We start from the raw sequence: 16,475 nt of genomic DNA, 5'->3' as shown, positions 1-16,475 counted from the left end.
TCTTTAAAAATTTCACGGACTTGCCTCTAAATAGAATTGCAGTTCAAACACTGCTCTAACTAAGCTTGGTCTATGCCAGAATTTCAAGCTAACTGGATTGTTCCTCAAACTGCAGATGTGAGAAGGAGATGCCCAGTGTGATAATGTAAGGGGTAGAACCACCCTACGATAGTCCAGTAACCAGCCTCTTGACTGAGTAATGGCTACTGATGCTCCTATCAAGACAGCCTGAGGGAGTGTATTTTTCCTTTTCATCATGGAAGGCACATAGAGGGTGTTGTTTGTGAAATAGGAAGCCCTCTTCAAACACCCACACTATTGGTACATTTTTTTGAAAATTTTGGCAAGCTCTCATGTAGTGCAGGCTGGACCTTGAATTCTGTAGGTAGAATTCAAGATGACCTTGAATTTCTAATCCTTCTGCAGCTACCCCCGAGTATTGGGATTATAGGCAGGTACCTCCACCCCTCCCAGTTCTGTTTCTATCTTCATCTTGGATTCTCAACCTCCAAAACTGTAAGGTTTGCCATTCATATTATGCAAACTAATATATTTTGTTAGAAAGTGAAATAGACTAATGATGCTGGACTAAAACCCTAAACTAGGGGAAAAAAAACCCAGGATAAATTAAAACATTAGAAGACAAAGGAAGCATCTAGTATTAAGGAACAATTATTTTAATATTAGAAAGTCCTGAAAAACAGTCTTGAGTTCACAGCTACGGTGCTTTCTCAGTTTCCACAGGACACCTTTGAATTTTTGTCTTTATCCCACAGGACACCCCAGAGTAGACCAGGCCTGAACATAAGAGAGCGCATACTGAGAAGGACGGTTGCTCGAGATCAAATAAGAAGAGCTGTGGTTATTTGATTGTTTACTGGCACTGGTTTTAGTACTGCCATGCCTCCCTTTCTTAACTTTTCCAGCCAATAGGAAGATTCCTTTTCTGGATGATGCACCATCTGTCTACTCTTTTGACCCCATTATTCATATGTTGCTCATTGAATACCCTACCCTTCCTTATGCTTCACATCCTGTCTCTTCCAAACGCTGCTGATGGAACAAGAGTCTCAGAGGAGGGCACACATGCCGGGAAGCACTGTGGACAGAGATGCTACGATTAGTCTCCAGATCTGCCTTCACATTCATGTGCACCCAGGCAACCCCATGACACCAAGGTGTCACACACACACACACACACACACACACACACACACACACAACCTAGCCCAGTTAACTTTGTAGGAGCTAAGATAGCTTTAATAATTACCCACTTTCCCCAGGGAGCTCATGTTCCTATGAATCATACTTGCTGATATTCAATATTAGAAAATAATATAGGAATTTTTGAATATGAATTCACATTTACTTAAAAACAATAAATACATTACATGTGGATATGGACAAAAAATACCACTCTATTTATAGATGCTAAAGCAATTGTCACCCCTGCCCCATATTTCTCTGAAACCTGTTGTCTGTGCTCCTGGAGGGGGGGACAGTGAAGTCTTGTTTTAGTCTGTGATGTATGTGAATATCTGTAGATGGAGAGATACCCTTTGGAGCTGTCTGAGTGACTGGATACAGACTGCATAGAGGGCAAACAAGTAGACTACAGCTGTCAGTGGTGTCACCTGATTTGTGTATCCTGAAGACTCATTCTCATATTTTCTTCCACTTGTTTTTTGTTTAACTGAATTGTAGGTCCCCATGAGTCTTCTCAATACGAACTGACTGAAAAGCACAAGAGGAGAAATGTGCACCACTAAGGAATAATACTGTGGTTGGGACAGCAATATAAAAATGGGACACATTTTAGTATTGTGTTTTTTTAGAAGATGGCATGCTTCTTGGTCACTTCTTGACATGATAATAATAGCTGATATTTCAAGGTGCCCACTACACCAACAGGGATATCCCAACTGAGATTGTTAGGGTACTCCACCTTGCCCACATGAGGTTACAGGGGTGACCCCAGCATGCCCAATTTCCCCCTGTTCGAAGCACAATGGAACTTTATAAGTATCTCCAGCTTCCTTTGCCTCTTTCATCTGCAAGGCAAAGCACTGTAAGGGATGTTTCCTGAATGTGTTTCTGTGTTGCAGAGCATCACAGAATGGCTCCATGTCTTAGTTTGTGCTGATCTCCTTTAGTAAGGAGTTAGGGCACATGCACCGCCATGCATTCGTTTGTCTTTCATCTGTGCACTGGCCAGAATTTCCAGGCTCAGGTTAGTCTTCGGTTGCTAAGCCGTCACTCACCCCTACTCATTCTCAGAGTGGGTTTTGTGTCCCTCTGCCTTTGCCGTTGGGTTTGAGGCTGTCTCAGATGAGAACTCAGGCTTTAGAGTCGTTCCTTGTTTTCCTTCATGCCCACCTAAAACCGGAGGATGAACTCCAGCAGAACCACTCTCTTGACCTATCTTACATTCCGGCGAATGGTATAATCATTTTCTTCTCCGATTTCTCTCTAATTTTTGAACGGAAACTGTAAAAGTTAGTGGAAACCTACCTATAGTACAATATACAGAAAGGCTGGGAAGACAGTTCAGTTGGTAAAGTGCTCATCTCCCAAGCTTGATTGAGGACGAGAGTTCAAGCCCCAGGACAGCCCCACAAAAAGTTGAGCATAGTGTCATGTGGCTCTAATCCCTGCCATGGACACCAGTGGCCATATCAGAGGGGCAGCGGGTGGCAACCGACTTCAGGAGTTCCATCCACCAGAATTCAAGGCACTGATGGGTGAATCTCAGCTAGGCAAGGCCCCAAGGGCTTCAGCTCCAGACTGTCTCTTGCCGCTGCTGTGCCTGTACATGCTTGCCATTGCCATTTTCCCTTGATACCTGGCGTGGTGAGAATGGGTGTGGAGAAATCCCCACTGTCTTTAATGTAGTGTGAGTATCTCATGGAAATAGCCCATTCTGCAGGCATTTTAACCTGTAGGTTATTATGAAGGTGGTTTCCACTTAAGCTGTACTGCTTAATTGAAGTAATGATTTTATGCAATAATAGTGTTAGTTTAAATAGAATTTTGACGATTAAGGGTTTTTAACAAACGTAGTAAGGGATTATGGTAGAGGTTAGTTTAGTGGGAAAGTGAGTATAGGTAAAGGTAGGATATAGTGTCGCCTCCTGTGCCTGATAAAGCAGGGGCTGCAGAGCACAGAAAAGAGGACTAAGGGAGTGTCACACAGCCAGGATTTATGAGTTTCTCTTGAGAAGCTCTGTAGACTGTGGTTTAGGTTAATGATTAAGGGAAACAATTGAGTCCTAGGAGTTAGCTCAAATTCTTTCTGATACTGGGAAATGTGTTCATGGGTTTTGGTGTGTATCATAGCTAACAGAAAGCTTTAAACACTTGACTTCACGTAACTGGAAAATAAAGAATTAGATGGTTCGTTAAGACAACTGAACTGGACTCTAAAGTATGAAAAGTAAAACTGGTAACCCGTTTCTCTGGCAGTTATAACAACTACTGCCTATGGAAATGGTTATGGCTGAAAGACTCCTGATCTGTGGGAAGTATAGAAGATAAACATTTTAACTGTATGTGGGTTCTTGGGGATAATTTCTTTTTCACCTGTAGTATGTAAAATGTTTAATCATGTAAGGGATATGGAAGACAGGATTTTTTTTTGTTGTATTCATTGTAAATCATCCCCTTAAAAATAGTATGTAATCACATTGTAATTTTTATATTGTTTGAAAGATTTTGTTGGGGCATATAAGCTGTAAGGGAGAAAATAAAGACACGTGGAAGGAAAACACCAGGAAAGATGTAGAAGGAAAGAAGAAAGTCATCAGGAAGTGATGAGGAGGAAGTCATCAGGAAGTGATGAGGAGGAAGTCACCAGGAAGTGGAGAGGAGGAAGTCATCAGGAAGTGGAGAGGAGGAAGTCATCAGGAAGTGATGAGGGGGAAGTCATCAGGAAGTAGAGAGGGGGAAGTCATCAGGAAGTGATGAGGGGGAAGTCATCAGGAAGTGGAGAGGGGGAGGTCATCAGGAAGTGGAGAGGAGGAAGTCATCAGGATGTGGAGGGGAAGAAGTCATCAGGAAGTGGAGAGGGGGAAGTCATTAGGAAATAGAATAAGGGAAATATCAGGGTAGGAGAACAGAGCAGAAAAAGAATAGAGTAGAACAAGCAACAGAAAGAATAATAAAAAGAAGAAGCTTTTATCCAGAGAAAAGTCTGTGTTTGTTCTTGCTGACTCTGCATCTCATTCCCAGTCTTAATGATCTGCAGGTGGGAGGGGGAGGCAGGTGGATCCCTGGAGCTGAACTAGTGACCTTCAGGGTCAGTGAGAGACCCTGACAACAATGGAGAGAATGATAGGAGAAGGCAACAAATATTGACTTCCAGACTTTACCTGTGTGCACATGGGTGTACATTTTCATGAACTTGCAAATAAACCATGTACGTGTACACATATAATGTTAGAGGAACTGGAGAGATGGCTCAGCAGCTAAGAGCACATACTGCTCTTGCAGAGAACCTATTGTTTCACAGCTTTCCTGTAACTCTGACTCTAGGGAATCTGGCTTTTCTGCACATCTGAGCATGTATTCATGCATAAGCATGCAGGCGTGCATGCATGCACACACACACACACACACTTAAATGGTAATAAAAAAACAAATCTTTAAGAAACTTTCATTAGAAAATTAAGTGTTTCAATACATGGTTCAAAGAAAAAAAATTTCACTGGCTCTCACCATTGTCACAGAAGCCAAAAGAGAAACATCTGCTCCCTAACTAATATACATGTCTATGGGATCCTCCCTATCCCCACAAATGAAATCATTCACTGGTATATGAACTGTACAACCACCACCATCCAGGTAAAAACTCAGATCTTTAGGTACTAACTTTGCTGAGTGTTTCTGATTCAGTGGATTAAAGAGTGGCCTAGAAACCTTATTTTATAAGTCTCCCAATTGACTGTGATGGTTATCAAAGTTTGGAAACTATCAGCTCAATTGATAAAAAGGTTATTTATGAATCTCCTTTTCTTGGAATATTTCCTAGATGCTCTAGATATGCCGCATTATCTCTCATTTCAGCATCTCACACAGGTACCGGGTTGCTGTGGTCCATAGTCTCTCTCTCCACATGCAGTGTCCTAAGGCAGCCGTCTTCTGTTAGCTGTTCTTGTCTATGGCTTGGCATTTTGCTGTGGTGCCATGTGACCAGTTGTTCTCAAGGGCAGAGCTGGGAAGGCAATACCGGGAGGAAGAATGTGTTGGGGCTTGGGAGAAGGGAGGGTGGGCCTGGGGTGAAATGTCCGAACCGTTTCTCTGTATTATTCATGTCCTGTGGTACCATGTGCATCCTTGCAAGGACTCTGATTTGGCAGCAAGGACCTGGGGCCTTTGATCTCTCATCTCTCCTGACCTCCACATGGCAGTTTGAGGCTGCTGGCAAGGGCTCTATGGCAGAGCCTGTGATGAGCTCTCTGCCCCCCAGTGCATCACTGCGGGCTTTTCTCTTGATGCTGGAGCCAGCTCTGAGAGGATGCTGGAAGCAGTGGCTGCCTTGGCTGAAGGTGAGATAGAAGAAATGTTCTTTTTTATGTAAAATCAAATGTGTCCACAAATTTAGAGCAACAGTGGAAATTTCTTTTACAGAAAAAGAATGTGAAAGAAAGCCTTAGATGAGCGGGTGGAAACAGTATCCAAGCAGCCAGCCTTCTGAATGTAACTTGTGTCATGTGATGAAGCACAGAGGTGAGGGAAGCTTCGGAATTAATTGCCCCGATGGCAAGGACATCAGTAAGGAGTGATGTGATGACTGGTGACATTGCTTTCCTTTGGTCTGAAACAGCATAGCTAATATACCTTCAGGGATTGAGTTGCTTAGTTTTCTAATCCAGTTTTTTAAAGATTTATTTTTATTGTTTTTAAACTATGTATTTATGTTTCGGGGGACATATGCGGTGCTTTATGAAGAGGACACTAGATCACCAGGAGTGGCATTACAAGCCAGTGAGCCACCAGAAGTGGATGCTGGGGACCAAATTCAGATCTTCTATAAACACCGTGTGCTCTCTTAACTGCTGAGTCATCTCTCCAACCCCTCTTACCTAGTTTTAAGGATCTTTCTTTGTTATCCAGTGGTGTTTTTTATTCTTATTTTCATGAGAAAAGGGTCTATCTTGATATTTCATGCCCTGAACTTTGTTTTTATTGTCCTCACTACACCTAAGGCAAAGCATTCCGGGTTTATGAAATGTCTCCTGATTCCACACACAGAATTCTTACAGCTGGGTAACTCATGTGCCCTGACTCAGGAATTTGACCATCTTATGTGATCACCTCGATGAGGGACATCTTTAACCTAATTTCATGTCAGTGGTTACTTCTTTTGTCTGGGAAGAGTGTCTTCTGTTGCTTAGGCAAGAAAGGGGTTAAAAAATTCCAGGCCTTTCCCTTATGTTGCCATTCTGTATGTAGAGAGAAACCCAGTGCACTCTTTTCAGGTAATATGTGAGAATGTGCTGTGACAGCCAGACCCAAAGTGATGTATACGTAGAAATAACAAGGGCCACAACCTTCACAATGACAAGAATTTCCTGTGTCCTGGAGTGTTTCAGGGATTGGGGAGATGGCTCAGTGGTTAAGAGTGTATACTGCTCTGGCAGAGGAGCCAAGTCTGGCTCCTAGCATTCATGTTGGATGAAGCACGGCTAGTATAGTTCCAGTTCTAGGTGATTCTGACTCTTCTGTTCTCAGTGCACACCTGCACCACACACAGACAACACATGCATTCACATAATTAACACACACACACACATGCATATGTAACAAATGTGTATATGAAAACAGCCCCACAAGGGTGTTGTTTCCCCCATTTCCCAGATGAAGAAATCAGAGCTCAAGGAGGCAAAACCATGTTCAGAGCGCCCACATTTACTGGGGGCCCATCATCCTGTGGGCTTCTCTAAGGACTTAGTGAGTGTAGTTAATCCCTGGGAACCCTAGGAGGCGCTGCCTCATTTTACAGACAAGGGGACCCACACACGGGTTAGGTCCCTTATCAACACATGAAGAGGGCAACTTGTTTAAAGTCCCGCTAGTGGTGAGCGCACAGAGGAGTTCCTATCCCAATCTGCGAAATTTTAAGACCTCATGCCGTTTTTAGTGGACCTGGTGTCCCTGGAACCTTGGATCTCCTAGCTGACCTCATAACCTCTGTCTCTTCTGCTCTGCCTCAGTTGGGTCATCTGCCTTGGAACAAATTCCGTGTACCACCTCCTAGGAAAAGCTTGAGGCTCTTGCTTCTGCCCTGCCCAGAGCTCACAGCAGTGGCTGAGAACATTAAACCCCGAAGTTGTCCCCTGCCTAGGACTCTTGTTGGCTTGCTCCTACTCGCAGCTCCACAGGCAGCACAGGAGGAAACTGCTTTTCTCAGAGAGAATTTACAGGCTCCACAGCATGGCTGAGGCAAATCTTTATTGCCCTAGTGCCTTGGGAAAGACATTATCTCTCCGGGTGGGGGGCGATAAGCTGTGACATCAGTGAGGCCTACCCTGGTGTTAAAGTACGGTCACAGGATCTGTTTTATTCTGTTTAGTCACACTTCAAGATACCGTTAAAGAGACGCTTCCAAGCAAAGGTCGCCTTTTGTTGCTGTTGGTCTGCACATTTGAGACAGTGTTTCACGTAGCTCAGGCCGGCCATGAACTTGTTACTGAGGATGCAACCCAGGATGGCCTTTAGCGCTTTCCCACTTGTCTAGAGCTGGGATTTTAGATTAGGGCCATTAGGCCCGGTTAAGCACAGATCATTTTAAAAATTCAGGTCAAAATTGTGTGGTGAATCTATAACACAAGTTTTGTAAATTGCACTCAACAACAACAACAAAGCTTCTGCAGTCTTAAAAGGTAACTAGTGAATATTAAATACTTTATGAAATGAAAATTTAAAAGCTCTTTCTAATCTCGCCGGTTATACAGCCTTAATTACTTTGAAGGCGCTTGGTAGGAAATAAAAGTTTTATTAGTTTATATTTTTCAATCAACATAAAACCAACAATAACTGTGGCTTTCTGATAAGGTCAGACACGTGGTACTATGAATCCTACAACATGTGTAATTTTAACTCCATCAAAACATGCATTTCATTGCACGGTTCAGTTTTTCTGCATTTAGCATTGACTTAAAAAAGACTTATTTTTATATTATTTTAAATTTTGTAGACTTGTGTGTAGGTGTGTACACATGACCGCAGGTGTCTGCAGAGGTCAGGGTTGTTGGACTTCCTGGGAGCTGGACTTCCAAGTGGTTGACTGTGAGCCTTCCAGCGTGGGTGCTAGCAGCCAGATTTGAGTCAGCTGGTAGAGCAGTACGTGCTCCAGCCCCAACCTTTATTAATTGCTGACAAAAGAGCAGTATCATGGTTCAAGCCAACCCCACAACAGACAAAGGACTAAGAAAGCTTAACTGATTTTTTGTATTATATAGTTTTGTGTAAGGCCATTTTCACGCATGTTCACGCTGCTCACAATATCCTCCATCCATACTTTGCCACCTTCTCCTTTCCTATTCCCTCCCTAGTCCCTTTGTTACCGAAACAGTTTTGCTTTGACATTCATATCAACTACATGTATGTGACATGTAGAATCTAAGAACCACACATGACAGAGAACACATAACATTTGTCTTTCTGAGACCGCTTAGCTCACTTAATGTGATAGACTCCAGTTGTACCTATTCTGCAAACTGGCACAGCCTCATCCATTTTCATGGTGGAATATATTCCATTGTGTGTGTACAGGAACAGAGATTTCTGGCCAGGGTGTTCAGAATTGCTTGCTTCTCTCAGCCCCAGCTATGCAGTTCTCAGCGGCTCAGCTACTCTCAGATGCACTCAATGAGACACACTTTCCTACATTACCGTGTTGACTCGAGAATAAAATGTGATAATATGAAAAGAATTTGAAGAGAAATAGTGTAAGATATTGTCTACAGTTTAAACCATGAAAATGTATTTTTACCTGTTATCTAGATATACCCATTCACAATTTGGTCTCATAACTTACATCAATACATGATTAACATTTACTATTACCTGTATTTGTCTATGTTGTCTGTGTCAGGGTGGTGACGTGTGTGCTACAGCGTACGTGTGGTGGTCAGAGGGCCACTTGCAGTAGCTGGTCCTCTCTTTCTAGTGCGTGAGTTCCAGGTACTCAGGTAAGCTTTGGTGGCAAGCTCCTCTGCTCACTGAGCCATTTGGATGACCCAGGTTACATCCTATAGTATGTATTCCTTCTTGCTAGAAGTTGAACAAGTCACTGTGACATGAAAATCTTCCTATGCAAGAACCAACTTTGAGGTCTGAGAAGGCTTCTGCATCTATTGCCTTTCTGGTGCTGTGATAAAATGCCATGAGCAAAAACAACTTAAAAGAAGAGATCCTTCTGCCTTAAAGCTCCAGAGAGCTAATTAGCCGTAACAGCTGCGAGGCAGGAAGCTGAGAGACCACATCTAAGTGGAAGGAGAGAGCACAAGCGGCTGTCAAACCCTTAAGTCCTCCACTACCCCTCCGACACGACCTGCTGCCTCTAGCACGGCTGTCATTTTAAAAGTTCCATAATCTCCCAGGCAGCGCCATCCACTGGGGATGTTTAAGTTCATGAGCCCGTGGGGGACGTTTTTCATCCAAGCCACAGCAGATGCTGTTGTAGGACTTGGGAGCCTTGGCTTTTGCTTCATGCTGTTACACCTGTGTCTAGAGCCTCATGCCGTCCCTCAGGGTGTTAATTCCAAGGGGCAGGAAAGCATGGGTTGCATGGGCTTTTTGTATGGAACCCTTCACGTCTATCGAGTTTTTTCTGTCTACGTTTTAAGCTTAATGTCAGTCAGTTCTGGTTATTAAGGGACATATTAAAAAGTCAATACATGATCAGTTTAATAGTTTTACTTAAAAGATATAACAATTTTATTAACCTAGCAATTTAAACCTGTCAGTATATATCCCTTAAAATCATATAGTATTAGGCAAAGTATCATTTATTTTGTTGCACTTTAATAAATACTCTCCACACATTGTAGTGAAAATTCTAATTGGTCTTAATAAAAATGTGGAGTCAGATATCAGGGTCAATGCTGAAAGATCAGAGAAGAAGCCAGCCACTAGAGAGACGTTTTACCTCTACTGAATCCTCAAACCAAAGGGAGCAGTATCCTGTCTCCATGAATCTTCAAACTGAATAATGCTTTGACTTCTTGTCTCCTCCTGCTTTATTTTCCTCTCTCTGCCCAGCCATATCCCTCCCTGTCTCCACTTCCCTAGTGCTAGGATTAAAGACGTGAGCTGCCACTGCAAGGCTTTTGTTTCCCTTGAGATTGGATCAGTCTTGTGTAGTCCAGGGTGGCCTTGAACTCACAGAGATCTATCTGCCTCTGCCTCCCAAATCCTGGGATTAAAGGTGTGTGCCACCAGCGCCTAGTCTCTATGGCTATCTAGTGGCTGGCTTCACACTCTGATCCTCAGGCAAGTTTTATTTGTTACAGAACAAACACAATATCACTACAGTCTGTTCTTTTTTTAAATCTTTGCAATTTTTTTGAATCATTTAATGAAAACACCTCTTGGTGGTTCTGACAGGAGCTCAGTCTAAAGACATGAGTACTGTCTGGGTCTAACTTCTTATCTGAAAGTTTGACTAAGGAAGGAACACTTAAAATTTTTACTCTGAAGCGACACTGCTTTCTTTTTTGCTAAGATATTTTTAGATCTCCCAAATGACTCAAAAAGTTTTTCCCTAAACCTGGTATGAATAATTATAGTTATATATTCTGATATAGAATGCTTAAAAGTGATTGTATCTTTCTATGCTACACTTAGCCATTGTTAGAAGAGAAACAAGTCTGGGGTGAGAAGAATGGCTTAAGTGAATCCTGTCCCCCACGGCAAAATCTCGGGGACTGCAAATGCTGAGTGGGTTGGCTTAGGGTTTCAAAGCACTGCATTCTGTAAGCACAACTTCAGCTCCATCTATCAAGCAAAGTTTTAACTCTACCCAATAGAGCATTGTTATAACATTTAGTCCACATTTTAATAATTTATAGCAGAATTGAATGTAGGTAAATCAAAAAAATATTTTAATGCATTATTTATTTGTTCATTTTGATGTTTGTGTGTGTGTGTGTGGCATCTGCCTATATGTGTGTACCTGTGCAACATGTGTGTGGAGGCCAGGGGTTGACATTGGCTTTTATGTCTTCCTCTATTTTACTATAGTTTATATTTTTTCTTTTAGTGTCTCTCATGGAACTAGAGCTCACTGGTTACCTCAATTTACTGGCCAGTGAGCCCCAGGTATTTTTGTCTCCTCTCCTTTCCAGCTCTGGGATTGAAGGTGTGCTGCTGCAGCTGGCTGTTATACGCTGGGACGTGGAATGTAGGCCCTTCTAACTGCATCTTCCCCGTCTCTACTTAGGGGGTCTTTGTATGGATTTGAACTCCCAGGCTCAAATTATCCTCCTGGAGTCGTCGCCTCTTGAAGTTGTGGGGACTACACATGGTTACAGCCATGGCTGATTAACACTTTAAAGGTTTCAGCAGTGACAGAAATGGAGTTCTTATAGAGAGTTCCTGGGTATAACTGGGATGGTATAACTGAGGAATGCCCTCCATGGTCTCCAGTGTTTGAACACTTGGTCCCCAGTGGGTGGCACTGTTGCAGAGGCTAGGAAGATGCAGCTTTGCTGGAGGAAGTACATTGGATTTTGAGGGTCAAAGGCTTCTTCCATTTCTAGCTCACTCCCTGTCATGCTTTCGTTGAAGATGGGATGGCTCAGTTGCCTGCTGTTACCTTCATTCCTCTCCCCTGCTGCCATGCCTCCCTGCCATAAAAGAGTCTTGTCTCTGCATCTGTACACCAAAATAAAGCCTTGGTCATGGTGTTTTTATCACAGCAACAGAAATCAATAAATAGAGTGGCTCATGAGGCAAAGTTAATAAAGTGCTCCAGTTTTATTTATGAATAAGAAAGGGAGAGAATCTAAGGTGATTTTAGGATTGGGGAAGGTGGCTCTGACGGAAACTGTGGCTGATCACACCCAAAGTTCTGGACTTGATCTCCACCATTGCAAATAATATTAACAGTTGTTATGCTTTAAAAACCACTTTAGCAAAAATTAATTAACATGTAATTTTATGAAGCAGTTTGCAAAGGATCCCATTACTATTTAATAGCTTTAAAGTCATCTCCATTTGTCTTCTATTCCTAAGAATGTGGAAAGCACAACTCAAGGGACAGATGCCCAGCACAGTGGTTGTGCGTGCTCAGAGGGGATTGTGTGGCTTGTACCTCACCTTGGAACACCTGCTTGCTGTCTGGCTTCTTCTTCCTGGAACTCTGTGATCAAAGAGAGCAAATGGCAGGTCTTTGGCTAAGAGTAACCATTCTCTACTTTCTTCTCATAAAAATTTAAGTATCTTATGAACATTTTAACTGTGGTTGACACAAGGCAATATTGAATTCAACTGCCCAGATTTGGACACGTGGAAAAAGACATCATTATACTTGAGTTGGGAAAAAAAGAAGCAAAAAAATTCTGATGAAGTGAGAAGTGAAAATACTGGAGGTGGATTATAAAGTAGTGTGTGTGTGTGTGTGTGTGTGTGTGTGTGTGTGTGTATGTAGCAAATACACAGTTGTATATCTGTTAGAATCTAGTTAAAGAGTTATTTGTATTTAAATTTTAGTTTCTTTTTTAAATTTTATATATATGAGTGCTTTGTCTGTATGTAAAATGTGTTTTGCCACCGTAAGTAAGTAGCCTTTTACTGTCTGTGTTAAATGGCAGTGGGAAATAGGGTAAGTAGAAACATACATGAAAAGAAATCTAATCCTTATGATTATTCTCTAATATGTTCCTAGTCTGTGGTTTTCCAATGTCACCTACTGTGGAGTCAAACAAGAATACAGAAGAAAGAAAAAGAAAACTTGGATCCAACTTTCCGAAACTCTAGGCGGACTCACCTTGTATTGCAACCGCAAAAGTCTTTGGTTAAATGTGTGAAGCAATTCTCTTCAGTCTTTCCAGGGTCTCTGGCTCTGCCCATAGCTCCCAATACAGCAAAACAGATAACACCGATGAGTTGGCTTCCAGTTCACCTTACATACTACTTTGAATTAGGGGTCCATGCAACTTCTAGAATATACTAGACAAATGTTGATGAGGGTGTAGGGTCTAGTGACACCTCAGTAGGACACTTACAGGCAAGGACTGCCAGATTTACCACATTTCCTCTGAGACTACTGCTTGCTATAGCTTGTACCTTTCATTATTCTTTGTGTGTGTGTGTGTGTGTGTGTGTGTGTGTGTGTGTTTCTGCACAATACTGCTCTATAGAGCAAAGTGGGATGTTCTATCTTTTTTACCCAACACTGGGGTTTTCTTAAGAACATCTTCATCTGGGTAGTTTCTTTTCCTTCCTGGCTGGAGTCTGTTTCAGCTCTGGATTAGCTTCCACCAGAGCCTACATATGGTCTGATGACCTTAAGACTGTTGGGATGTTTTTAGTACTAGTGAAAACTTGGATCACTAAAAGAGTTTATATCTCGTAGCACATACGATTTTATATGGGCTTCATATGGACTTGCTTACTGTAAATGCCTCTCCTAGAATTTCCTTGTTTTTCTCTTTTATTTAAACATCTAGGCCTCTCTAGATGCTTCTTTGTATCACAAACAAATGAATCTATTTTTCCTTTTGAAGAGTTATTAATATTTTTATATTTCCATTAACTTTTGGTTGCCATTGCTCTTTCAACCAATGGTTTTAATCAAAAGTTCAGTACAAAATACATAGCTGAGTATACAAATAAGATCAACCAACCCACTCACATATTTATTGGCTTGGATGACAGACAACAATATCCCTTGATTATATCAATGTCCAACTCCCTCTTTCCACTCCTCCTATCCCTCCCAATCCATACATCTCCTATCTTCATGTCCTCTTACCCTCCTATCACACAGTGAGACGAGTTAGCCAGCTAGTGCTACCTGCATTTGAGTGGTGTGGGGCCATTCTTCAGCACATAGATGATTTACAGTGGCCACCCTCACCCAGAGTCCACCTATTAGCAATAGCTCTTCAGCTAGGAGTGGAGCCTCATGAGCCCCTCCCTCACCTGTGCTCGAAGGCTGACTGATCCTGGACAGATAACTATACCATTGTGTGTTCACGAGTACAACACATCTAGAAGAAAGCATGTCACAACACTCCTGCCCAACCTCAGGCTCCTACGTTATTCCTGTTCCCTCTTCCTGAGTGTTCCCTGAACTTGGGCGGGTGGGGGGCTTGATACAGGTGACTTGTTTAAGGTCAAGAATGAAACAGTCTTTTAATCTTTGCATTTTAATCAAGTATAAGTCTCAGCATGGATGATTACCAACTGCCAAAAGGAGCTTCTCCAACCAGGGCTGAGAGCAGCACTAATCACTAAACAAATGCTTAGAAGGCAAATATCTCCAATTTGACAAACAATCTAAATTAGCAAAGCAGCAGTATCATTTCCTTTCTGGAACTATTGATTTAAGAACACTGATTACTTTTGCCCTCATACGCCATCATTGGGCATTCCAGGGTTCAAATTTTGAAATAATTATGATGGGTCAATTTTGTGTTCAGGATAAGAATTTGGATGAATCCTTAGCTCTCTTTGGATAGGGGATAATAATGCCTCCTTGGTAAGAACGTCCTGACAACTAAGTGGGGTTGTTTTCTAAAGGCACTCAGCACTCCTGTTGGCGTCACTGAACGGACTATTTTAAGAAAATAGTGAGGAGACTGGGAAGCAGAGGGAGGCAGACATCTGTTGACACCCAGGTCCCACAGCCAAGACGAACCTCTTAATGGGCCGAGTGGGAATAGCTAAGGTCTTAGTAATTTGTCGATGAGTGTGTTATTAGTTACCACGAGGTTTCTACAGTAGACTTTCCACGCCAAATGCACACAAACAAGCAAGCGCATTCCTTTATCACAGAAACAACTTTTAAAATGAGCAAAAATATGAAACTTGTTTTACTTCTTTAAAATTAAGATTCTCATGTTTAGCATTTAAATTTGGAGTGCTGATATGGAATGCTTACAACTTTTGTTTCAATCATGGGTAAATATATACATGGCCGTTCCTCAGTAAAATTAGCCCAGAGAGGAAGGTGTTAATCTTTAAAGGGTGTACTAAGTGCAGGAACGTCACGGACAGAGCATTGCATTCTTATGGTCAGAGGTTATCTCCGTTCCTCCTCTGGAGATCGTCACAGGACTCAAACATTTGTAAACTAACCCAATACTAGTTTTCTCAAATATGTGCAATATTTGCTCATTTGGAAATATGCAGCTCCTTGGCTCTTGTTTTTGTTTTTCTATTCTCTTGCCTTTTTGGAGCATTTTAAGTCGTCAGTGTGACAGTGGCAGGGTGGGAAAGAAGCTTGGGGTCACCATTAAAATCTCTCCGACAGTCTCATTTATCTAACTTAGGCTGTGAGTCATTAAAGGGCTGTTTAAGACAATGTGAAAACCCTGGGACTTTTGTCAGCCATGCTACTATAGTTTGTTCTGGAAATGGGACAGTTTGCTGGGAAGAGAAAAGTGTGAGAGAGTGTCTCATGAGCTGGAGAGATGATCATTTTGCAGAGACATTTCATAGTCAGTTGATCTTTTCCAGAGCGAGCCATAGCAGAAGGTGGGTACCTCCTTCTCCTTTTGTGACAGTGTCTCACATAGCATAGGTCAGGTTTGAACACAATTTGTGACAGGACATGGACTTGGACTCCCAAATTTTCTGCCTCCACCTCTCAAGTGCTGGAATTGCAAGGGTGGGACGCCACATTCTGTTGACAATGTAGTTTCAAAAGTATAGATAGAAGGGTACAGCACAGCAGCAGAGTGGGTAAATCCAGAAAGCCCAAACAAACACACACACAATAGGCATGGGAGGAGAAAACAAGGGAAACTGAGGGGAACCAAATGAAGGAAAGACTTCCAAGCTTGTTCTTTGAGACTTTCTATATGTAGAACCATTGTTCGTGGACTAACTTGGTATACATGTCAGTAGAGTTGGATCTTGCATGTGGGAAACTGTGCAGTTTGGATACTTGGAATGCACTGTTTACACAGGACAACACAGAGCTATCTTCTCCACAGTCACCCAGCTATCAGCACTGTCCCAGCCACAGTTTACATGTCTAAACTCTCAAGATGTCTACCAACCTTGGTGCAATACATGAGTTAGTTAAATTTGCTTTTAGTTTTAAATCTTATTTTCCCCACCCATATTCTGTTAACCTAATATCAAGAAAAATATATTTTAAATCTCCCAGATAGGATTCCCTGGCTTGGCAACTGTAATTTACCAGAGCTTTGTAAACAATCACATTTAATTTCCTCTTATTAGTGTGGCTATTGCCTATCAAACATGTCATGTTGCAGAAAAATCAACATTGATGCTAGTTA

The sequence above is a fragment of the Myodes glareolus genome, chromosome 3 (genome assembly GCF_982192425.1).
Source record: "Myodes glareolus chromosome 3, mMyoGla1.1, whole genome shotgun sequence".
In the NCBI taxonomy this organism is placed as follows: domain Eukaryota; kingdom Metazoa; phylum Chordata; class Mammalia; order Rodentia; family Cricetidae; genus Myodes; species Myodes glareolus.
The sequence above is the reverse complement of the archived record's forward strand: the minus strand, read 5'-3'. Positions refer to the sequence as shown.